The sequence below is a fragment of the Aquarana catesbeiana genome, linkage group LG01 (assembly GCF_042186555.1).
Source record: "Aquarana catesbeiana isolate 2022-GZ linkage group LG01, ASM4218655v1, whole genome shotgun sequence".
NCBI lineage: Eukaryota > Metazoa > Chordata > Amphibia > Anura > Ranidae > Aquarana > Aquarana catesbeiana.
In genome coordinates, this window is record NC_133324.1 from 334,148,228 (window position 1) to 334,158,495 (window position 10,268).

General features: G+C 41.9%; 1 protein-coding gene across 2 annotated transcripts in view; it reads right to left on the bottom strand.

The window, feature by feature from the left end:
- TOX4 (TOX high mobility group box family member 4) overlaps positions 1-10,268 on the bottom strand; it is a 66,830-nt gene that overhangs the window by 23,830 nt on the left and 32,732 nt on the right. Inside the window, exon 1 of one of the 2 annotated variants that reach the window (XM_073631543.1) lies at positions 8,129-8,403. The exons of the other annotated variant lie outside the window; for it this stretch is intronic. The gene's annotated coding sequence lies outside the window, so the exon portion shown is untranslated. Of the gene's footprint in view, positions 1-8,128; positions 8,404-10,268 lie in introns of those variants that run through there. 2 annotated transcript variants of the gene reach the window in all.

Here is a 10,268-nt window from a genome sequence, read left to right on the forward strand (position 1 = left end):
AATACTCTTCTAAACTGTATCTATGATCAGCCCCAAGTACTGCAATCTCCTTAATGGTTTTAAGGAGGATTTCTCCAGGTTGAGAATCCAACCTAAGTATCCCAGATAGCTAACTGCGGTGACCAAAGTTTGGTTTAAGCGGGCTACCGATTGATCTATTAAGAGAAATCTTAAGTAGGCTAGTATTGTTATACCTTGAGCCCTTAACCTGGCCAAAGCCAGGACCTTTGTAAACACACGAGGTGCAGTAGCTAGACCGAAAGGCAGAGCTACAAACTGGAAATGAAGATTTTCTACCTCGAAGCATAGAAATTTTTGGTGAGCCGGGGGAAAAAAAAAAAAAAAAAAATCGGCACATGGAGATAAGCATCCTCGATGTCGATTGACGCCAGAAGTTCTCCCCCTTGTAGGATGGAGACTACTGATTGGATTGACTCCATGTGAAAAGAACAGATATTCGAAAAACCGGTTTAGATCTTTGATACCTAAAATGGGTCTGACATCCCCGTTTGGTTTTGGAACCATGAACAGGTTTGAATAAAACCCTAAACCTTTCTTCTTCCAAGGGGACCATTGATATCACTCTTTGAGACAAGAGATGATCCAAAGCTAGAAAGAGAGACTTTTTTCACTGGATCTCTGGGAATGTTTGATCTGAGAAAACGGGGAGACAGGAACTCTCGGAACTCTAGTTTGTAACCTAGAGAAATTGAGGAAGCCACCCATCTGTCCTGACATTGTTCCTGCCAGACCCTTGAAAACTGTAGAAGCCTTCCCCCCACTTGAGCGAGCCGGGGCGCCCCTTTTTAAGGAGGCTTTAATATTCTATTGTGTGGGTTTCCTCCCCCAGGTCCTCCTTTGACCCTGGGACTGACCCTGAGGTTTACCTCTTGAACCTGATGGTGGAGGCTGTCGTGACTGCCTGGAGGCTGATGCCCCTGTCACTGGAGAAGAAGAAGCACATTTAAAAGAAAAACGCTTCTTAACCGGTAAAAGGGAACTTTTCCCATTAGAAATTCTTTGGATATACTTATCCAGATCGTCTCCAAATGATCACCATAAAAAAGGGAAACTAGCCAAGAGCTTTTTGCATGGCGCTTTGGCTGACCAATTTTTCAACCATAGGATTCTACGCACATGTACCTGCCCTAGCATGAGTCATGAGGCCTGGAGAATAGAATCTTTCATAGCATCTACTGTAAAACACAATCCAGGCCAAATCCTGGGCCTGCTGATAAGGAATAACTGAGTACCTCTATAAACTGGTCCTATAAGGACTGAAACACTCCGATCGCTGCCAGCGCTGACTGAACCTGCGAGCAAAATAGTTTTTTTTTTTTTTCTTTTTAAAAAGGAACTCCAACTTCTTATCTGTTGGATCTTTTTAGGGCTGCAACTAACGATTATTTTCATAATCGATTAGTTGGTCGATTATTTTTTAGATTAATCGGTTAATAACCTTAAAAAAAGTGTGTTGTAATATTTAGTTAATATGTAAAGTTTTTTTTAAAAAAAGCAATTTATTCTTAAATATCTCTATGCAGTGGTAAATATAAACCAACTATATGGTTAGGGAGCAAAATATTGAATCCACTCTGAGAATAACAGACAGAAGAGATATACTGTATATACACTATTAGAAGAGAAATACAGTTTTTTAGCCAATTTGTTGTTGGGCAGATTAAAAAATACAAATTGCTGCAAAAACGCATTAAATGCTTTTCTGCAGCTTCTCCACTGAAGTATGTTGAACCAAAAAAACACAGTTTTGCGTTAAAAAAAAAAAAAAAGTCCTTGACCCTTTCCAAATACGCAGCGGCTGAAAAAAAGCATAGATGTGAACTTGTCCCATAGGAAACCATGTAAATGAACTGTAGTGGGTTTCTGCAAAAAGCACCAAAAACACATAGATGTGAACCAGGTCTAAGACGTTTAGTAACATAATGGGGTTAAAAAAAACTAAAATTAGCCCTTTATAGTACAAAAAAGCAAATAATCGCTACTGTAAGGAGTTCATTTTTTTACTGTAGAACTGTGAAAGTAATATTTACAGAAGCGATTATTTGCTCTTTTTGTAATATAAAGGGCTAATTATATTATTTTTAACCCCATTATGTTACTGGCCGATTAATCGATTATGAAAATAGTAATCGATTATTTTCATAATCGATTAGTTGTCGATTAATCGATTAGTTGTTTCAGCCCTAGATCTTTTAGTATATGAGCACTGTCTACTGGACAAGTCATGATTTTGTTTACAGATGATATAGCAGCGTTAATTGCTGGAACTCTTCCTTCATAGGATAAAGTAATGAAAAATTTTCAGAGGAAAAAACTCCCACTCAGAACACATTAGCTTCCTTAGCCAAGAATGGATAGGAAAAACATGAATCAGATTGGGGAGGCTTTAGTGAACCTAAACCAGAAGTGGGCTCATCCACTGACTGCGTTACTGGCAGTAAAAATGTGGAGCGGACCAATTCAGTGAGAGACTGTACCAACAACCTTTTCCGAAGAACCTGATACAGAAGTGTCAGGTTCGCAGGAGAGGAGACATCAGCCTCTTCCTGGTCTTTGAAAGAAATTCGTCATCTCTTGCTCCATGTTCCTCAGTAAGAGGGTCCTGAGCAATGGACGGGGACCTGCTATGCTTAGTCCCACTCAGTGATGCGATTAAGCATCAATCTTTTGCTTCAAACTTAAAATGGTTGAAGAAAAAAAACCTCCTTAATATATACACAGGGGCTGCAGTGTTTAAGAGCAGCTGCAACACCAGCCCCTCCTGGTGGCTCACTCTGACCAGCCATATTACTCTCAGGGGAGGATGCAATCTTTACTGGTTCTAGGCTTCCGTGTGACTTGTAAGAGTCTTTCTAGAGCCCTTTTTGAGGTGTTTTTCACCCCCCTTCTGAACATAGCCCGATGCACAAAGCAGAGGTACTACCAGAAGGAATGCTTTCACTGCTTGAGCAATAGTCCAGCTCTGTCACCGCTATTAATGCTCAGCCTGATGCAGTAGTAAATGTGTCAAAGGAATGCCTGTGTCACCAAACTCTTATATGCAAACAAAACATCTTTTATCTTTGCTCTTGTGCCCCTCCGTACCTTGCAACAGCACAATGGTGCCTTTAAAAAAAAAAAAAAAAAAAAAAAATACCTTCCCGCGTGGACGTTGGAGGACGCCAACGTCGCGCTAAGCCCCACCCCCCTGCGTCACCTACGGCCCTTCCCTTCCTTTTTTAAAAATAGCTTTTTCCTTCGCGAGCGCGGGCTCCTGATCCTATGGGATCAAGGGAGGGAAGCAGAAATGGCGAGGGGTCTGAAAGCCACTGAGCGTCGTGCCGTTCGCGCCGTTTTTTAAATTTTTTTTCAAATCTTGCAGCGCTCTCTCCACTGAAGAGGGGAAGAAAACCAGCACAGGGGGGCGTCTGGAGACTTACCGGAGGTCTGCTGTTTGGCCGGAGGAAGACGCATCTGCAGCTTTCAAGACACAGCGTGGGCTTTCTGAGAAGCAGGAGACGGTGAGTGCTCAATACAGCCCCCAGTGGTGACACATAGGCATGACAGCATTTATTAAATTAAAGCAGACATTCATAAGAAAATTTTTAAAATTTCTTAGAAAACTGCACTTACCTTTCCCGCCGCAGGGTTTTCTGTGGTAAACCAACAGACCCAATCTTCACCCTTCACGGTGGGTTCCGTTAAACCTTCAGGAGCTGGGGATCCTCGAGGAAACCCACAATCCTGGAGCTGTAATAGCACCACCACCAGTAAAAACTTTATGGCCTTAATACCAAAAAGTACTGGATCCCGGGGTCCAGCTCTCTAAAGAGAAGCGTTCCAGGCAAAACATTGTTTCTTCGGATACGAGGCCCGGGTACCATTCAATTCAGCCAAAAAAGACACTTTGAATGGATCCGGTCAGCATAGCTAGCCCCAGCAAGGATTGCTCCATTGGAGCTCAGCACAACACATCTTTACTTGTGACCAACACCTTAGACACTGGCGAAAAAATGGAGGTACTCCCACCAGTAGGAGGGGTTATATAGGGAGTGCACTTTTTAATTTAGGGCGTGCCAGTGTCCATCACCTGAAGGTGGCCTATAACTCACATAGTACGGTAACTACTATTGCTCTGTGTCCCGTGATGTACGATAATAAAAAGGACTAAGAAAACTAATGCAGCCACCAAATATTTTTTTTTTGCTTCAAGAGAGTTTTCCATACCCATACAAGTCTACAGGCATAGAAAACCTGCTTTAAGCAGGTCAGAAAGGACAAACACATCTGTCAATGGATTCTGCATGATCTCAGAAGTGTTTCAAACTAATGCCATCAGTCCAAAGCCCTTCAACATAGTTCCCAAACTTTTTGGGAAATGTTCAGGCACTTTTTGGCTCAAAAGAAAACAGTTCTGTGCTACCAATATAAAAGCAGAAGAAAACCACAAAAAGGGAAGGAAAGCCTACATGAAAACGAATGTCATAATGTGCTAGTAGCCCTCCAGCGGCTCGCTGTCACCGGTGACATGGTTACCATCTTCACCCAGTCTTCCTTTTGGTTTTGCAGAAAGCAGCAGTTTGACTGGCGGAGCCGTGATGACGTCACTCCCGCGCATTGCACGTGGGAGACACCGTCACGGCACGGCTCTCTTTGGATGGCACGCCGTTCCATTGAGAGTGCAGTGCGCATGCCCCGATGACATCGCTGGCGCTGCTAAAGTAAATATCTCCTAAACAGTGCACGTTTAGGAGATATTTACTGTACCTACAAGTAAACCTTATTATAGGCTTACCTGTAGGTATAAAATCAAAAAGAAGCCTTTACTACCACTTTAATTCTTATGAGAGCTATACAAGCAAACTTGTTCATCAGCCTCCCAAAAGTGAATGAACATTTGGTCTGTGTACCCAAGCTCCTACTTTTGCCTACCCAGTACAATTATCATAGCGCTTTCTGCTTGAGGTTTCACTTATTTTACATTCAGGATAATGCAGTAAGAGTAGATAACCTCCTTTCCCTAAAGGCCGTACACATGAGTGGAATATTGGGCCAAATATCAGGCGGTATCGGCGGTTCAATAGAAATTAGAACTGCACAATTAATCGTTAAAAAATATTTATCACGATTCAACCCTCTCGATCTTAATACAGCATTTCCCCCCATTCATGTTAAACAAGTGCTCAGAGCTGTCAAAAAAAAAAAAAAAAAAAAAAAGCACCTTAGCTGGCAAATGTTTATCAACAGTGATAAAACAATGCATCTCTTTTTTTTTTTTTTTTTTTTTTTTTTAGATCATAGGAATGAACTTCAGTCTGTAAGACCCCTTTCACACCGGGGAGGTGCTGGCATTAGCAGTAAAGCGGCGCTAGTTTTAGCGGTGCTTTTCGGCTGCTAGCAGGGTGCTTTTAACCCCCGCTAGCGGCCGAAGAAAGGGTTAATAGCGCCTGTGTTGCGGCGCTATTGAAATGCTTTGGCAGCGCTGCACATTCATTTCAATGGGCAGGGGCGGTTTGGGAGCGCTGTATACACCACTCTCACACTGCCCCAAAGATGCTGCTTGCAGGACTATTTCCCCATCCTGCAAGCACACCCCCCTAGTGTGAAAACACTTGAGCGGCTCGAGAGGCGCTTTTCAGGTGCTATTTTTAGCGCTAAAACGCCTAAAAAGCGCCCCAGTGTGAAAGGGGTCTAAATGATGCCAGTTTAACCACTTAAAGACTAAACCTTTTTCTGATACTTGTTGCTTACACGTTAAAATCTGTATTTTTTGCTAGAATATTACTTAGAACCCCCAACATATTTTTTAGCAGAGACCCTAGAGAATAAAATGGAGATCGTTGCAATATTTTATGTCACACTGTATTTGCGCAGTGGTCTTTCAAAAGTTTTTGGTTTTCAATTTATTAAAAACAAAACTAAAACAGTAAAGTTAGCCCAATTTTTTTGTATAATGTGAAAGATGTTACGCCGCGAGAACCGCGATTCTCCATTTCAGAATCGTGCAGCTCTAATGCCTGGTACACACGATGAGATTATCAAACGATCATCCAGTTTTTTTTTTTTTAATACCAATCTCAGTTCACCATTTCAGGTCCGATCTCAGACCAAAAGACGCACAGGACCCCTGTGCAAATTCGCACCGGAGATATGTGAACCGGCTCCATGGAGAGCCTGTCACAATCTTCTACCATACGAATTGGATGCGGCGAAACCCACATCCATTTTGCATAGGTGTGAACCCAGCCTCATAGAAACTGGCCAACATTCAGCCAGTGTGTACAGCAGCTGGCTTCTGTCAAAGGGGCATGACTAAAAAAGGTCCGCTGATCAGCACCGGACCAGTGATCTTAGCTCTCCAATGGCTGAGAACGCTGACCGGTGTGTTCTGGCAGGGGTGGGAGGAGGGGGCATGCCCCTGTCAGAATACAAACAGCTCAGCGAGAGACATTGATCGCTATACTAACATCAGATAATTAGTACAGCAGCTCCTCCCAAGCTTTTTTTTCCTCATGCACCCCAAACAAAAAAAATTGCTAGTGTGTACCAGGTTTTAGTCTCTTAGAATTCAGCCCATCAGCATCCATGCATTTATAAAATACAAGCTTCCTGCTGATAGATAGACATACATACATACATACATACATACATACATACACACACACACGCGGACTGCAAGTAACGTGGTTTACGAGCATTTCGCAATACAAGCTCTTTTTTGTTTTTAAATCCTGACTCGGTTTGCGAGCGTTGTCTCTCAAAACGAGCGGGATTCAAGCCTCTGGGGTGTGCAGTACAGTATCTGGCCAGAGGTGCGGGGGCGCCAGTGACACTCGGAAACACTCCGTTCCAAGTGTCTCCGAGTGCATCTGAACGGCTCCAAGTGTTTCCGAATGTCTCCGATGCCCCCCCCCCCCACCTCTGGTTACATGCGGTACTGCATACACTAGCAGTGCCACAGGAACGGATTATCCGAGTTTCCAATATTACCTATGGGGAAACTCGCTTTGATATACAAGTGCTTTGGATTACAAGCATTCTTCTGGAACGAATTATGCTCGTAATCCAAGGTACTACTGTGTATGTGTATATACATACTCTCAATCACACACACACACACACACACACACACACACACACACACACACACACACACACACAAAGCCTAAATGCAGTCAAAATAACCAAAACGGAGAGAAAAAAAAAAGTGAACAAAACAAACACTCGCACATGGCGGACATAGCTTGCAGTAAGCAGAATGTGTTCTTGTGTTTTTGTTTTTTGTTTTTTATTTTTGCTGCCTAGGTTTCCACTACTGCAACCTGAAAGTCATGCGATCTTGATGCAACTTGACGCAATGCCTGTGTATTCTTGAGGTCTATGAACCTTAAGTCGCATCAAAAGTCAGACCAAACTAGTACAGGGACTACGTTGAAGTTGCTGTGACTTGAAGTCGCACAGATATGAACGGTACTCATTGGAAATCATGGAGTATGACTTGTCATGCGACTTTGCAGTCCCGAGTCGCAGGAAAAGTTGCACAAGTGGAAACAGAGCCTAAGGGCCAGTTCACACCACGTGCAGTCCAGTCAAAAAATGCATGGAAAGTAGGTTATATGGTTTTCTATGGTATAGTTCACACCAGTGCTTGCAGTTCCAGGCTGTTCCAGTTCCAGAAAAAAAAAAAAAGTAGACCATGCTGCCTTTTCCTGCACTGGACTGTACTGGAACACTGTAAAACGCATCAAAAAGGCGAATGCAGAAAAGCATCTGGACTGCGTTTCTATGGTGTGAACTGGCCCGTAGGCTTTAAAATGAAAGTTAATCATATAAAACATGTAGTTTCCATAACATGCATGGAAAGCAGGTAGGCAATGCACAGCTATACACCAGTGCACTTTGTTTTCTCCACAGAACATTTCATTATTTACAACCACCATTTATATTGAGTCACAGTCATGTGTGGTTTTGCAAAACAAATACACTCTAATCATCCTACTAACCCAGCTATACTAGATTTTTTTAAACATTGCTAAAAATTGTGTAATTCTGGCAAAACATTATTCCAATGAAAGCTATCAGCTTAATGATTTTTAATACATCTGAAATAAGCAGGTCGAAGGCTTACCCAAAGCTTGAGTCTCTTGTTTTGTCTGCTCCGTTCTAAAGGCTACTTCCCTAATTCTTCTACACTACAGTGTCCTGTCTGCTCACATGACCTGTCCAATCAGCTCGTTACACATTCATTTCAACTTATCTGCTAACACTTCCTCTTTCCTTACCACAACACATTCTATCCTATAGCTCTTCCGCAAACACCTAAAATAGATTGGATTTAGCTGGATCCTTTTAAAATACACATTCTACTGCATTAAACAACAGAGTAGAACTTGTTAATTGCAACATTCTAAAAGGCAAATCTAGTCTGTATCACTCTCCAGCTCCTATAGTTATTACAGATGACATGCTGCTACAGGATAGAGATTTTATTCATGGCAGGAAAAAAAAAAATATTATTCCAGCCAATTAAATGAATTCAGGCCTAAACATCTGATGCCGGTAAATGCACCTTAATGTGTTACACACCTTTATAAGCTTTAGGCGTTTTTTTTTTTTCTGCCAAAACACTGCTGCCAGGAGGAAAGGCTTTTAGGAGACTTTCCAAAATGTCCTGTGTGCATGAGGCCTAAATATGAATCAGTGAGGCATGTAACCATTAAAATATTTGAGCCCAAATTATTTTTTCTTTTGACCTTTGAAATAAATTCACAGGCAATAAAACAAGCGTCAAGTGTTTTTTTCTGCCAAAACACCTCTGTGCTCCTGGATGCACGGTCAGTGTTTTTTTCCTGCTTCTAAAAGCCCCTACCCTCCAAGTGCTGATAAAAGTATATGTGTGCATGGACACTAGAGCTGCACAATTAATCGTTAAAAAATCGTGATCTCGATTCACCTCCGATCTCTCCTGTAGAGGTTGCGATTCTTTCATATAAACAAGTGGAGAGACTTTATCTGCTCACTCAGCTGTCAAAAGAAAGCATCCGGGCATTCTGCCAAGTCTCAACTTGAAACATTGTAACTAAGCTTCCTTCTTAGATCAAAAGGGAAATAACATCTGTGTAAATAAATAATCCAGGCAGCCTGCCAAGTTTTTAAACAACTTGTAAATGCAGGAAGTTTAACCACTTAAAGTCTAAATCTTTTTCTGACACTTCTTTAAGTTAAAAATCAGTATTTTTTGCTAGAAAATTACTTGGAACCCCCAAACATTATATATATTTTAGCAGAGACCCTAGGGAATAAAATGGCAATTACTGCAATATTTTATGTCACACTGTAATTGCCCAGCGGTCTTTTAAATGCAATTTTTTGGGAAAAAATACACTTCAATGAATAAAAAAAAAAAAAAAAAAAAAAAAAAAAGAAACAGTAAAGTTAGCCCAATTTTTTTGTTTTATTGTGAAACGTGATGTTACGCCGTGAGAATCGTGATCTATCTTCTAAGCAAAAAAATCGTGATTCTCATTTTAGCCAGAATTGTGCAGCTCTAATGGACACATAGGCTAACATGCAGGGGAGTTCAGGAGAACACACACACACACACACACACACACACACACACACACCTGACACCCCTAGAAGCAGCCGCAAAAACATCCTGTGTGCATGGGACCTAAAGAGATCCCATTTCTATTAGGACACTGTTGTACAGGCTCATCGGCTTTACTAAAATTGCTTACTCTGATTTCACTGTATATGTTAAGCTTTTCACAGTGCAAATCAGAAAATGCCTCACTGCCTGGCTGAACATCCAGCCTCATCTAGCTTTTTTTTTTCCTCCCCAGCCTAAAGCCTGGTACACGTTAGGGTTTGGTTTGTTCAACTCAGCGGGCTGAATGAAAACAAAATAAAAAAATATGAGGAGGTTGTACTAACTAAGCAATGTTAGTACAGTGACCTCCTTGCCGTGCTTTTGAGGGGGCCACCCCCCCACACACACACTCAGATGCCAAATCAGCTGCTGGTTTTCCAACAGAGAAAGCAGCTGTACACATGGGAGGAAAGTCAGCCGGTTTCCACTTTAATGCCCTGTACACACGATAGGATTTTCCGACAACAAAATCCTTGGTTTTTTTCCGACAGATGTTGGCTCAAACTTGTCTTGCATACACACGGTCACACAAATCTTGTCGGAAATTCCGAACGTGAAGAACGCGGTGACGTACAACGAGCCCGGAAAAATGAAGTTCAATAGCCAATGCGGCTCT